Here is a 14,569-nt window from a genome sequence, read left to right as displayed (position 1 = left end):
CCGTCGGCCTCCATCAGCCTCTGTCAGCCTCCATCAGTTTCTGGCAGCCTCCATCAGTTTCTGGCAGCCTCCATCAGCCTCCAGGGTTACATCGCCTCCATCAGCCTCCATCAGCCTCCATCAGTCTTCATCACCCACCAAGGTTACCTTGCCTCCGTCAACCTCTGTCAGCCTCCAGGATTACATCGCCCACCCATCAGGCTTTGTCAGTCTCTATCAGCCTCCAAGGTTACATTGCCCCCATCAGCCTCCGTCAGCCACCGTCAGCCACCGTCAGCCTCTGTCAGCCTCCGTCAGCCACCGTCAGCCACCGTCAGCCTCTGTCAGCCTCCATCAGCCTCTGTCAGCCTCCATCAGTTTCTGTCAGCCTCCATCAGCCTCTGTCAGCCTCCGTCAGCCTCCATCAGTTTCTGGCAGCCTCCAGGATCACATCACCTCCATCAGCCTCTATCAATCTCCATCAGCCTTCATCAGCTTCCAGGGTTATGTTGCCTCCATCAGCCTGCATCAACCTCCATCAGCCTCCAGGGTTACATCACCTCCATCAGCACCAATTAGCCTCTGTCAGCCTCCATCAGCCTCCAGTGTTACATCGCCTCCATCAGCCTCCTAGGTTACATCGTCTCCATCAGCCTCCATCAGCCTCCATCAGCCTCCAGTGTTACATTGTCTCCATCAGCCTCCAGTGTTACATCGTTTCCATCAGCCTCCATCAGCCTCCAGTGTTACATTGTCTCCATCAGCCTCCAGTGTTACATCGTTTCCATCAGCCTCCATCAGCCTCCATCAGCCTCCATCAGCCTTCATCAGTCTCCAGTGTTACATCGCCTCCATCAGCCTTCGTCATTCTCCGGGGTTACATCACTTCCATTGGCCTCCATCAGCCTCCAGGTTTACATTGCCTCCATCAGCCTCCTCCTGTTCTGCCGGACACACTGTCCATTATTACACTGCACTGTCAAAACCTCCTCACCTGGATTTAACTCAGTAAAAAGTTCAGATCCTTCCACTGGATAACTACTGCACTGATTTATATGTTTCAGTTCTTGAACCCTTTCACTGATGCAGTATCTTCTCAGTTCTTAAACCTCCATCAGTATGATAGAGAGCATAAAGGTTGGAGTGTGTTTACATGGATAAAGGTCATGTGATCTGATGAGTCCAGACTGACTCTGTTCCAGATTGATTACCCATCATACCTAGCGTCTACAGTATAAGCCTGTGGGGTTTCTGGGGTTGGTTCAGTTGGTCAGGTACATGTTCAACAACATGATGCATCCATAAAAGGACGTAAATAAATGTTGCGACGCTATATTAGCTTATCAAAACAATTCCACAACAAATATGTTCTGTGATGAAAGTTAAAGGTGATCCAACAAAACATCCCAGTGTAGGACTCTTCTGGTGCCAGGTAGTGTACGTCCATTGTCTCATTAGTGATAAGAAACGTTATATATTTGGTGTGATGAACAATATTAAGTTTAAAATGGTACTAAAATGCAAAAATAATGAGGAAATCCACTGTTACCTATGGACCACAGGATGTGAGTGGCTGTGATTATTATCCACACATCAATGAAAAACTATTTGTACTCTCAAACTCTGACCACACCATTAGATTTGATTTCTTTGCAATTGCTCACACACTTGTTGTGGAATGTGGCTCACTGTTCCACAGCTCTACACACTACACTTGGAGATAAATATCTCACTTCAAATATCAAAATGAAGCTCTGCAATCAAAACCTAACACCCCTTTATTAAAATGGTGATTTTTGCAACAAAACCATATACATGTGAACCTTTTGGATGACTCTTTCAAAGCGGCAGCAAAACACTGATATGCTTTATGCAAAACACTGTCATCTTTACAGCCAATTGCTTTACTCACTGAAAAAGCAGATCCTCAGACAAAAGCACCAAAACCTGAACTGTTGTAACTGTGTCTTCAACAAAGGCATGAAAAATGAACAAACACAATGTCTGCTTTCAGCTTTGTGTGTACAGTATACTTCATGGTGCTGCACTACACAATTACTAAGTTACACTACACTATTGGAAAACAGTTCTATTTACTTCACAAAAAACTGGCAGCACACAAACACAAACAGAAGAAAGTGGAGACACTGAGGAGGAGGCAGTGCAGGGTTATTTTCTCTTTTGCCAAGAATGACTTGAATGGTTTGTGTTGTATGAGCTGACGTGGTGGGGCCTGAACAGAAGGTAGGATCTGGAAAGCACCCGCTCCATCCCTTGTAATCCCTTCTAATACTTTTACTACACTTAAGGCTGAATTGTAGTGCAGTATTATTACTGTAGTCTTCGCTTTTATGGGCATAAAGGAGTTAAGGTCCAGGAGCCAAAATAAGAACAAAAAATAAATAAATAAATACACACCTTCCTTCTGCAGCTTCTCCTCTGGGTCCAAATCCAAAGAGTCAAAGAGTAAGAATAAATATAGATGAACATCTCGTCATTTCACACTGTTTCACACTTTTCTGAGGTTCTGTGTCAAGACGTAGTGTAGAGCAGTAAAACTCCAGCTACTAATTATGGAATCTGATTAGTGATTGGTAATTACAGCTGTCAATCATCTATTTAACCCTACCTGTCTGAAAACATCTGTGATTAGGCAAATTTGGGAATCATGGAAAAGTAAGTGTGGAAGTCTCATTTCCTCTCAGACCACCTGAATAACAACAGGTATACACTGAAAAGAAAATATCCGATTTCAGCCCAGTGATGCTAATACAAACTACAGCTGCAAACGGTAGATCGATAGGGTCAGGATTATATAATTCTGCATTATAACAACTTCTGAATAGTAAAAATATTTGATTAAACGTGACTCATCAAAGACGTCTTAAAGTCACACTGTCTAAATCTGAAGGTAATTTTCGACAAGGCGTTACTTGAGTACGATGTCTGGAATAGTAACATAAGAAATGAATGGACTTCCTGTTGGCCTTCAGATATAGCCTGGCCAGCCATCCAGTTTTGTCAGTCTATTCAATACTGAGAAAACATTCTGGAATTGGGCCAGTCGCAAAGAAATATGCACGATCTATTCTATACTGATCAATCACAAGTCTGCAATGTGTCATACACACCGACTTCTTTTTGTCGCTAGTCAAAGTCAGTTCCAAGTCCACAAATCTCTTTACAACTGTTGTCGGTTGTTTACTTGATTCAGAAACAAGGATTGAATTACATTTTACACCCTGTATTCTTAAGTTTCTCTGACAAAAGTGTCATGTCCATCTTATCTGTGATTGGTTTACTCGGCACCTGTTAATCCCGCCTTCATATTTGGATTCAAGCCCCGCGATTCCAGATGGATTTCTCATTGAGAAAGATGGATGGCTGGCCAGGCTACTTCAGATAGGCCTGATACACATACCTACCACAATCAGTATTTGTAGATTTAACGTCATATGGGGTGGGGGTGGGTGGAGGGGTGCACCTATGGTCATAAACCAGGGGTAGTGAAAGACCAATATTAAATTATTAAGCCATTTCTGCCATTTTGACAGATTTTCATGGCCAAGGTCTTTTATTTAATACATTTAAATTAACTGGATTAAAACAGAAAAGCAAAACGACACCATTCAGTTCTCAGATGACACAGGAACTAATAGTCAGTAAAAATATTGTTGGGTATTATAAGGGAGGGGTTGGATGGTTTGTGAAATGTGTCTTCCTTTTTTACCTTCATGTCAGATCCTTTGTCTTTTTCAAGTCTCCTCTATTTTCCTCAGATTACACGTCATTTACAGATGAAGCGCAAAAGATGGGGGATCATTTTATTATGCTGTTTGCCTGGATGAATAAAACGTACAAACTGAGTATATCTGTGACCTGGGTTTGTGTTTTCTAAGGAGATATGGGCACATATCAATTACACCTATGAGTGTAATCATCATCTCCATCTGAGGCAGGCCTCGAAGTAGGTAGAGTGGGTCGTCCAAGAACTGAAGGGTTGGTAGTTCAAATCCTGCTCTGTCCAAATCCTATGCTGTTGTGTCCTTCGGCAAGACACTTCACCCACCTTGCCTCCAGTGTCACTCACACTGGTATATGAATGCGTATGAATGGTGGAGATCGGATCGTCAGTTGTGGTGTAGTTTACCACCACCAGAGTGTGAATGTGAGAGTGAATTAATAATGGATCAATAATGTAAAGTGCTTTGGATGCCTTGACAAGTGTAAAAGAAATCTAATCTATCTAATCTAAAAATCCTGATAGTATTGCATCAGGGTGTACGATAGGACAATAATCTCATATCCCACTATAAGTCATTTCATGTCCAGATGACCATGTATACCATTATACTGTATATATTCTCAAATTCAATAAACAGTTAGTGTAAAATGGCAACATAAAAAGGCCTATTTCTTGTCACATTTGGAATGAACTCTAAACTAATAAAAGATATTACACAGGTTTTCTGCATTTTCTTAGACTCTTTCTGCAAATGTTCAAAAATGAGTGTAGCTTAATATAAAATATTAATGTAGAAAATAGAAATATAGAAAACATTTTCACTGTACCCGATGCATATGTTTTAGGCAGAAGTAATTGTGTACAGGCCAGAATCTTATGAAATTCTGCATTATGGGTCACATTCTACAACACTGCAGAATATTTTTAATATGAAACAATGAATACTGAGGAGAAAACTGCCAAAGACAGGGAGGGCAGACGTACATTCACCCAAAGTTTCCAATATAATGATACCAAGGTCGAGTTCTTTTACCGATGATTTTATTTGTATTGTCCTCCTCACCAGAAATTCTCAATCTGCACTTTTTACTTTCTTACTATAATATTTATTATTTGTTGTATTCTGCTTCACTCTGGAATATTTACATAGTTTTTTACTTGTTCCTGTTTTACATAAATTGTGAAGCCTGTTACCGGACGTTAGTCTGGGGTTGTCTGTCTTTTATGTTTGTCTGTCACTTCCTGTTTTATTTTGTTAAGTTTTCCTCATGTGTCTTGTCTGTGGTCTTTACTTCCCGTCCTGGTTCGTGTTCACCTTTTCCCTGATTACCTGACTCCGCCCTAATGTGTTCCACCTGTATCTCATTGTCTTCCCTCCCTTTTGTGTATTTATACCCTGTCCTTTCCCCTGATCAGACGCCAGTTCGTTTTCTCTAGTAGATAACCCCCCAGCGTTTTGATCCTGTCTGTTCGTTTGCCTTACTGTGTTTCGGCCTGTTTTTGTCATCCTGTTTTTGCCTGTTTTTTGCCTGTTTTTTGCCTGCTCCCTGTCGGTTTTGTCAGCCTCCATCTGCCTTCCTGGTTTTTGACGTCTTCGCCTGGTTTTTTCGGTACGTGAGTTTGTCTTTTCCCTATGTCCTGTCGCCTGTCTGATAGCCTTCCCGTGCATGACCTGTTTCCGTCCCTGACCTCCCTCTGCTTTCCCCTAGTCGCGGTGCCGACACAAAGTCCGGAGCCGAACCGTGGGTTCGCGTCCGAAACCCGGAGGACGGTCCAGACGAGGACCTCCTTGGCCGCTGTCCTCAAGATCCTGTTCATTATCATAATCTACCTAACTGTAAACAATAGACTCTGTAAACTTTTACATCCGCTTCCGTGTTCTGCATTTGGGTTCTGGGTCTGTACTAACGGCATCACATAAATGCTGTCTTTACATCTGATAGTGTTTCTGCCATTCACAGTAAGAGTGCAGGCTCCAAAAACTGGATAATATGCAGTAAAAGCTTGTTATGTTAAAAACTGCATATTACAACTAGCTGTTTACAGTTCAAGGTGAACGATGAGGAAAAAACAAAAGCTATTAAAATGACACAGCAAACAGTAAAACATGAAAGATGAAACAGAAGAAAAATATGACATAAAAAGAAAAGGAATAACAAGAAAGAAAATTATGTAAAAATGCAGCTAGACAAAAGGAATGTATAAGATGCAACTAAACAAATGAAGAAAGACACAAGATAAAAAATCATGTAAAAAAAAAAAAAAAAAAAAGTATAACAAGATGACATAAAAGATCCAAGAAAAAAGCTACATAAATGGTATAACATGACAAAATGATGTAAAGGATTAGTTATTCTTGTACTTTGATTTTAACAGTGCCTTGTTATGGGTTCTTGACTAATTGAAAAAGGTGCTCACGAATAAAATGGAAATTATTTAAAGATACCACAAGATGAAAAATGTCATATGACGAGATATAACAAACCAAAAATGACATAAAAGACACAACCAGAGGAAATGACGAAAGAGATGCAACAACTTACACAACATAACAGGATGCAGTTGACATAAATGGCAAAAGAATACAAAAATGATCATGAAAACATAAGGTGAAAACTACAGAAATGTTGCTGCCTAATTAACATTCTCTGTCATGTTAATAATCACTAGTAATGTACTGTATATAATTATAAATTTGAGTCGTAAGGAAAATGTACATTGGGGTTTTGATCTGAAGTCTGATAACCTCTGCCGTCCAGATAGGAAGTAAAGTAATGAAAGATTTGTCAATATGGCGTCTGCCAGTCTAAATACCACTGGAATGAAGAATTGTACAAACATATCAAACCTCTCCTGTGATTTTCTTTCTTTCTTATTTTTTTTGTTGGACTAAAGCTCACAACTGCTGTACACTGTAAAATTCAGTAAGGCTTTAGGTGTGTCTCAAAAACAGAGCTGTAGAGTCATAAAATGAAAACAAAAAAAAAAAAAAACCAAAGCTCTACTGTGCGATCACAACGGAACCAAACACTCCACTAATTTAGTTTTATGAAACACATCATGATCATGTCAAACTTGGGCATGGAACCATTTTCACACAACAAATATCTGACTGTTTGGCTTTGAGTTTTACAAACTAAAATGACAAAGCAGTGTATAATTGTTGAGATCAAAATACACTGTCGTGATCAAATTTTGATGGAGGTGGGATGTGGTGAAATGATGAATTATGGACTCAAAATGGATTTTCTTCTAAACCAAAAGGAACAGGTAGGATTGTGGTAAAACACACCATCTGTTTGAATTCAAGCCCTTTTTTTCCTTGTGGTACTTAAATAATTAACTTCACCAAATGTAATATTTTTTTACAGGGAGCACCATGATAAGATACCCAGTAATGAATACTTAGACATCTGCTTTTAAGGAAAACATGAACAGTGTTCCTGTAGATTATATTATCCATTTATATGAGCAGTCAGTATGACTTTATACGTGATCAGGTGATTGATATAGTCTAGAATGAAAATACCTGTGAATATCTTCAAAGCATGGCCAATAAATAAAAGTCATCAACAAATACCTAAATTAATCCAGGATGCGATGATTGTCTGTGTGTGCTTGCTGTGTTTTCACGGTGATTCAGGATGCATTAGAGAGGATTTTTCCTGTAAAGATTAACTGTGATTGCTGCGTAAAGGGCTAAACTTGTAATGCCTCCTGAGCCTCGCACAGTCAAATACAGCTGGGAATTTTAAAACCTTCGGATATGGATGAAAATCTCTATTTCCATAGTGTCTGTCAGACAGAACTTACTTTGTGTTTTGATTTTGTTCCCAGCCTCTGTGATGAATAAAGCCTGACGCTGTCAGAGAAGGACAGTTTAATGAGCTCAGTTCCAAACATCAGCCAGACGTTTTTCAGGCAGAGACTTTAAACGCACCATATGGAAAAAGGTTAGGTTAAACGTTAACTCACTTCATTATCACTGTAGGGAAATTTAGTCTATGTGTTTTACCCATAATACACACAGAACCTGGAATTAGCATTAGCATTAGCACACATTAGGAGCAGTGAGCTGCCACTGAATGTGCTCAGAGACCTTCATAAGTAGTGACGACATTGACAGGAGAGTTAACCTCTATGTAAACTTAACCCTAACCTGAGTGAACCCTCATTATGTGGAAAGAGCTGATTCTCCAATCACAGAAAGACTCCAGTCCCAGACCCCAGAACCTTCTGCAGTGACAACCACTTCACCACCGCCCCAAGAATTTTCAGATTAAAATATACAAAAATGGTTATATATTTTGTTGACTTGTTTTCTTCAGCTGTATGAAGGTCTACATTATTTGGTTAGGGTTGGAGTCTATATTTCCCTGTCTTCCTCTAACATTAGCTAACCTTTAATCTTACTTGTGGCTATTTCATAAATAATCTAGATTTATTTACATTTTCCTAAACCTGACCTAAGTAATATTGTTGTTCAAACATGAAATATTATTATTTTGTTGTTTCACGCTAGGTACCTTTGTTGTTTAAAGTTAACCCGGTATTTTTCCCTAAATCTACCATGTCATTTTGTTGGTTGACGCTACCCAAGTATCTTTGCTCCCTAGTTATATACAAGTTTAAATTAATTTAAAGCTATGAAATAGTGTTGTTTCATACATATTTGAGTTGTTTAGTCATTTACAGCGAACCAAGTATTTTCTTTTTCCATAAAGCGAACATAAGATATCTAAACTAAAGACACAAAATTACAATATCTGGGTGAAAACATCAGTCTGTTGCGTTTAATAGTGTGTTATGAAACAATCAGGAATAAGATCTAAAATGACCTAAATTGTCATTTTGTGAAACTAGTGTCAGTCTGAGGTGTTGTGACAGGTAAGACCCATTTACAGCAGGTCTACAGTCCATCACAAAGCTGAACCATGGGCAAACACACATGACTTTTCTTCTTTATCTCATTAAAACCAAAGTTAAAAATAACCAAACACACCAAGCATATCATTATGTCTCTCCCAACAGCTAACAACGCCACTCTGCTGAACCATAAGACCACATGCATAAGTCACAAAAATAGCAAGTCTTTGCTCAAAGATTGTCAAATAGTTTCATTATCTAAAGTTAATCAAGTAGTTTCATTGTCTAAAGTTAAGAGTAGTTTCATTGTTTATAGGTAGTTTTCTTGTCTAAAGTTAACCGAGTAGTTTCATTGTTTAAAGTAACTGAGTAACTTCATCGTCTGAAGTTAACTGAGTAGTTTAATTATCCAAAGTTAAGAGTACTTTCATTGTCCACAGTTAACCAAGTAGTTTCATTAAAGTTAACTGAGTAGTTTCATTGTTTAAAGTTAGTTTCATTATCTACAGTTAACCGAGTAGTTTCAGTGTTTAAAGTTAAACGAGTAGTTTCATTGTTTAAAGTTAGTTTCATTGTCTAAAGTTACCAGTAGTTTCACTGTCTAAAGTTAACTGAGTAGTTTCACTGTCTGAAGTTAACGGTAGTTTCATTGTCTAAAGTTAATAGTAGTTTCATTGTCTAAAGTTAACAGTAGTTTCATTGTCTAAAGTTAACAGTAGTTTCATTGTCTAAAGTTAATAGTAGTTTCATTGTCTAAAGTTAATAGTAGTTTCGTAGTCTACAGTTAACCTGTTTAACCCTGACCATATTTCCAGGGGAAAAATGCCTAAAAAGACATACCCAAAGTAAATGAAGAATTACTTCACAACAATAAGGTTCATATGGATGTTCTTGGTGTCTATGGACATTTAGAGACCTCACAGAATCTATTCCCATTGTCTAAAATATTGTATCTATTACTATGCCTGAGTAAACTGTAACAAACTAAAAGAGAATTTAGAATTTTTTATCCTCGCCTGTTTTTTTTCGGCTGGATTGACGATGATATGCATAAATTAATTGTTCATGTCAGAGATTTTTAATAGCATATATTTCACCCCACAAAGATTAAAAATCATGTTTGAACATTAAAGTTTGCACTAAAATACACTTTGATGTACTTTTATTAACATTAGGGTCTAAACTTTGAGCAAAAGTTGAAAAAAACATCCATTGTCTTGATTTATTATATTTTTATAGAAGATGAATATTAATTTAATTTTTTCGGCCCGCGGGCAGGCCCATAGAGCTAAAGAGGAGTAGTTTCCTTGTCTAAAAGTAACCGAGTAGTTTCATTGTTTAAAGTTAGTTTCATTGACTAAAGTTAACAGTAGTTTCATTGTCTAAAGTTAACCGAGTAGTTTCATTATAAAAAGTTAACTGAGTAGTTTCACTGTCTAAAGTTAATGTAACCAGATTAAAAATATCATTGTTGTAACTTCTTGTCACCAAATTCTGATAGGGTATTCAAAAACATTATTTTAGTATTATAAAAGAAGGTTCTATAATGAGTTTTGTCAATGTTATTAAATACCTGTACTATCACTTTAAATCTGAACTGCCGACACAAGTTAATGATGTCATCGCGTGGTCTTCTTCTTCAGTTCGTGCTAGATGCGCTGAGGAAAGGTAGGTTCTGTTACCTTCCGCTGCAATTTCAGTAATTGTTTTGGTTTTACTGAATACTGTGTAGCAGTGTACATTTATGTGTGGCGGTTTTATGTTGCAGACGTGTTGTGTGTCTAAATGTAAAATGTTAAGTCTATATTTACAACTTAAAATAGACACGTTCCAATGCTGCAGGGGCCTGTGTATGGCTGTACCGGAGGGAACGGCCGCAGACAATGTTTAATAATTCACTCTATTGTACAGGTATGTCATTCGTTTTGTTTATTTTACATTTTATTCATACTTAAAGTTGGTTGTGTTATGCCAAAACTATTATAAAATTACTGAGTTTGCGCAAGATGTGCTGAGAAAAGGGGTCTGTGTATGGCTGTACTGGAGGGAAAGGCTGCAGTAGTTTCATTGTCTGAAGTTAACTGAGTAGTTTCATTGTTTAAAGTTAGTTTCATTGTCTGAAGTTAACTGAGTAGTTTCATTATAAAAAGTTGACCAAGTAGTTTCACTGTCTAAAGTTAAGAGTAGTTTCATTGTCTAAAGTTAAGAGTAGTTTCATTGTCTAAAGTTAATACTAGTTTCATTGTCTAAAGTTAATACTAGTTTCATTATAAAAAGTTAACCAAGTAGTTTCACTGTCTAAAGTTAAGAGTAGTTTCATTCTTTAAAGTAAACCGAGTAGTTTCACTGTCTGAGTAGTTTTGTTCAAATGTAGAGCCTATCAGAGCTAAACAAGTAGCTATACTGTCTGAAGCAAATAATTAGTTTTGGTGTCTACAGCTAACCCATGTGAGACTGAAAACTGAAAATAGTAACACTACAAACTGACCCATCATGTCAAGTTTCCACTGGTTCCATTAGTTATTGTGCTAAACTGGTGAATACCACTCCATGAATATGTTCAGAGTCAGATGTGAGGTCATGTCACGGCAGTCCTTACCTTTCGCCCTCCTGTATTGACCTTCAAAGGGGTGAGATAGGGGTCAAAGATCATGTGACTGGTCTCAATGTCGATGGGCGACTGCCTCTTCCCAATGGCACAAAGGTTCCAGGCTGAGTTCACCAGACCCCAGAAGGATGGGACTGAAGGGGGACGATAAAAACACAGAAACAGAGACAAACAAGTTTTAGTAGATGTGAAGCGCCACAAGATTAAACCATAAACACAGGGAATGTGAGCAAAGTGAGCGAAAGGGGAGTTAGGGACATCTAAATTTACATATAGCTTTATTAACATCAAACTAAAAACAGAGCTTTCATCAAAGTCTCCAAGGTTATTATCTGCAAGTATAACTAAGATGGATTTTGGGACTGTGACAAAAGTGTTTCTTAAAGTTGTCCCACCTGTTTTCACTACTCAGAGGGATCCACCAAACATTACTGGTATCATTTACACATGTGGAAAATGATCTATGCGTACCTGTGAATGTTCATTTAACAATGTTAAATCCCAAAATAGGTTCTTGTCAGAATACTTGGTGGCCAGAAAAAGCATTTTCCTCTAACAAAGGTTTTATTTTACTCATTTAGAAAATGTAAAAATTAAAATGTTGTAAAGTCAGTATGTTATAAATAAAGTCTTTTTCACATTTGAAACAGCAGACGTATTTCTACAGCTTTAGACTGACCAATAGGTGGTTTAGACTGATCTATTTAGGTGCATGCCTTGGACGGTGGTGCCAATATAGTAAGAGTGGTTAATAAAAAAGCAAATGGTGGAGTTCTTCTCCCAACCACCAACAGCCAAAGCAACTGATATTTCAATGATAAATATGTTCACTGGAAAGAGAGAACATTCATTAAATACAGAAATTGATTATTTATTTTCATCTGACCATGAAAAATTGAGTGTTTCCCTGAAGGACATTTCAATGTTATTTTTCAACTAGTATTTCAATTTTATTCTCTACACTTCAGCTCTATTCTTAAAATGCAAAATAAATCCTCAATATGCTAATCTGGTAATGCTCCTCCATACATAGATTTGTCCTTCAGCAATAGTTAACGGTATGAATTCATTTGTCATGTTTCATTAGATTTATTCACTTCACAAATGCATGTTACAGGGTTTGTATTTAAGTTTAATTTTCCTTCAGAGTTGTATGTACTAATCCAAGTAGAAAATCAAGAGTGAATGAGAAGCTGCAGTGATAAATCCAAGCCTGGTTGAAAAGGGTGGACAGAGCATGGCCAGCAGGGGACGCTGTGTAATCCAATTCTGATCTAAATAATAAATGCACTACTGTGACTAAACAGGGGTCAGGGGTCAGTGCAGAGATGTGATGACACTTTGATCTACTGACTGAAGTAGAACAAATTATGTCCAGACCGAGAAAAAGTATAAGTATCTGTCAGTGGAATACTACTGTTTAACTGTTTATACTAACACCAATGTCAAAGAATTATGTTTAGGACATTTACCAGGACTTTATTGGACATTTTTAGCTGTTCATAGCATAAGTTAGTATTTGCTAATGTGGTCAGTCACAGTGGTGGCTGGTGAAATTATTTGTTGGTGGGGTGCAACCAGTTTTTGGATGCACTATAAAAACAGTTTGACAAAGCACATGCACCACTATTTTAAAGTATTAATTTAAATTAAAATAAAGACTATACAGTATGTGTATTCAGCCATTTATTTTTTGTATGTAAATTTCCTTCAATCCTTCAAAACATGCAAATTTTTCCATGACTCTATTGTTAAAGTCAGGCATGTCCCTGACAAGTGTCTTTTCTACTGATAATATGGCCAATGCATATAAACCAGGGCCAAGGTAGTGCAGGTAGGTCACATGGCATTAAAAAAAATATAAAATGAATGGCTAAAAAACATTGACATTCATGCCAGGAATCAAACCTCAGCCTCCTACACCAAAGCCAGTAGTGTTACCCACTGAGCCATCCTGCCACTAGTATGTCAGCTAGTAGCATTAGGGACATATTCACTGATTCCATTTCTGAGGAAGGTCTTGATTCGTTTCAGGGTGTGACATTTACTCCTGTGGGTGGTGCATGGGCACAAATTTTTGCGCCCCAAGGCTCTCCTATCTCTTGTATTGGAAGAGGTCTATTGCACACGTGCCATTTATAATGAGAGTGTATTATGGTAAAAGGGCGAGCCTTGGGAGCAGATTTTTGCCCGAAACAGGAAACACATGACTCAACTGTTCACATTTTTAAATTACACTTGAATGCAGATTACACACGGTACTCATGGGCTGTATCATATATTGCTCATTTATTGCAATATTCATGTTTTTGTAAAATTATTTCATGTCATTCCTATCGTCTTCTTCATGTGAAACAGATGGGGCAGCGCCCTAGTGCCCTCTATTGACAAGCCACCACTGGTCAGTCATTTAACCTGCTACTCAGAATAATTACAATGTTATCAGACATAATTGTATGTGAAATTGGAATTAGCTGAAAAGGTCCTGGTTGGCTGGTTGGTGTTTCCAACATTAGCTCAGTGAGTTTTACTCATTGCTTTGCTGCTACTTCCTGTCTGAGCCATAAAAGTTTGCATTTTCAGACCTGTGTACAGGGTGGGGAAGCAAAATTTACAATATTTTGAGGCAGGGATTGAAAGACAGTGTATGACCAATTAGTTTATTGAAAGTCATGAGAATTTATTTGCCACAAGAAAATTTTTTAATAGAAAATGTTTTTATTCTATGTGTCCTCCTTCTTTCTCAATAACTGCCTTCACACGCTTCCTGAAACTTGCGCAAGTGTTCCTCAAATATTCGGGTGACAACTTCTCCCATTCTTCTCTAATAGTATCTTCCAGACTTTCTCGTAATAGTTTTGCTCATAGTCATTCTCTTCTTTACATTATAAACAGTCTTTATGGGCACTCCAACTATTTTTGAAATCTCCTTTGGTGTGACGAGTGTATTCAGCAAATCACACACTCTTTGACGTTTGCTTTCCTGATTACTCATATGGGCAAAAGTTTCTGAAAAGGTATGGATAATAGTATTAGGTATGATTATGACATCAATATATGTTTGGTTTCAAAACAACTGATGTAGTGCCTGCTGAGAAAAAACAACTAAATGTTCATTGTAAATTTTGCTTCCCCACCCTGTAGATTAAACTGAGTTTCCAGGTTGGATTTGGTCTGTAATGACTATGATAGAACTGAAGAGTCTCATTTATATGAGACACTTCCTATGTCCTTAGTGTGTGTAATGACAAGGGTGGATGATTGAAAGTGCATTAAGGGTGTTATCACACTTGGTATCCGGATCTGTGCCGTACCTGGATACGCTCACACCTTTCCCGCAGATGTTGCGTTCACAAGCACGTACCGCAGCC

The 14,569-nt window shown here is 37.9% G+C and overlaps 1 pseudogene; it reads right to left on the bottom strand.

Annotated features, from left to right (window-relative positions):
* The window catches only part of LOC115424370 (carbonic anhydrase-related protein 10-like), a 195,821-nt pseudogene that overhangs the window by 81,307 nt on the left and 99,945 nt on the right, over positions 1-14,569 (bottom strand).

This window comes from Sphaeramia orbicularis, chromosome 8, assembly GCF_902148855.1.
Source record: "Sphaeramia orbicularis chromosome 8, fSphaOr1.1, whole genome shotgun sequence".
Taxonomy (NCBI): domain Eukaryota; kingdom Metazoa; phylum Chordata; class Actinopteri; order Kurtiformes; family Apogonidae; genus Sphaeramia; species Sphaeramia orbicularis.
This window is presented reverse-complemented; position numbering and strand designations above follow the sequence as displayed.